General features: G+C 28.8%; 1 protein-coding gene across 1 annotated transcript in view; it reads right to left on the minus strand.

Moving 5' to 3' along the window:
* The window catches only part of COG5 (component of oligomeric golgi complex 5), a 421,822-nt gene that overhangs the window by 78,665 nt on the left and 342,505 nt on the right, over nt 1-652 (minus strand). The gene's annotated exons all lie outside the window — the stretch shown is intronic.

The following is a 652-nucleotide window of genomic DNA, read 5'->3' on the forward strand; positions in this document are numbered from 1 at the left end:
ATCACAGCTTATTATAACATGTCAATTATCCCGTAAAATATAAAATTACATGTTTACATATATATATATATATGTGCTCATAATTAAATTATTGAATATCTTTAATGTTAAATATGGTTTGTAATACATTAGATATTTTACTTTATTTGGAATCCAGATTTAGGGTATGTGTCTGTAAATGTAGAGGAAAGGACAAATCCATAGATTTACACAGCAATTCTTCATTTCCCCAGCACATCAACTTAACTAAACTTCCATGGCAAATGAAACTAATTTTCTAGAGTGCTAAAATTATCAGAAAATATTTTCAAGAAAATATTTCCACAGAAATGTATGTTACATTTCTCTGATTTCATAAAGAAGATACACAGAACGTGTACCTTTAAAAAGGCAAATTCTACTTAAGTTAGCCATTGTAGATGTTCTTTGGTGTTTTGAGCAGTTTTTGTGCTGTTACACATCTCTGTTTTTAGTGACTTTATCAGAGCTTAATACAGATATATAAGGGGGCTGTTGCCCCTTTCACTCATTAAATAACCTTATTACATCTTTTGAAATTTTGTGTTTCCTACTTTTTTTCCTCTAAATTTTGATTTTTGAGTTCTTCGCTTATTCCTAAGGTATAAGTTTTCTCTTTGTTGATCTCTTTTTG

Source organism: Propithecus coquereli, unplaced genomic scaffold, assembly GCF_000956105.1.
Source record: "Propithecus coquereli isolate 6110/MARCELLA unplaced genomic scaffold, Pcoq_1.0 Scaffold32, whole genome shotgun sequence".
In the NCBI taxonomy this organism is placed as follows: Eukaryota; Metazoa; Chordata; class Mammalia; order Primates; family Indriidae; genus Propithecus; species Propithecus coquereli.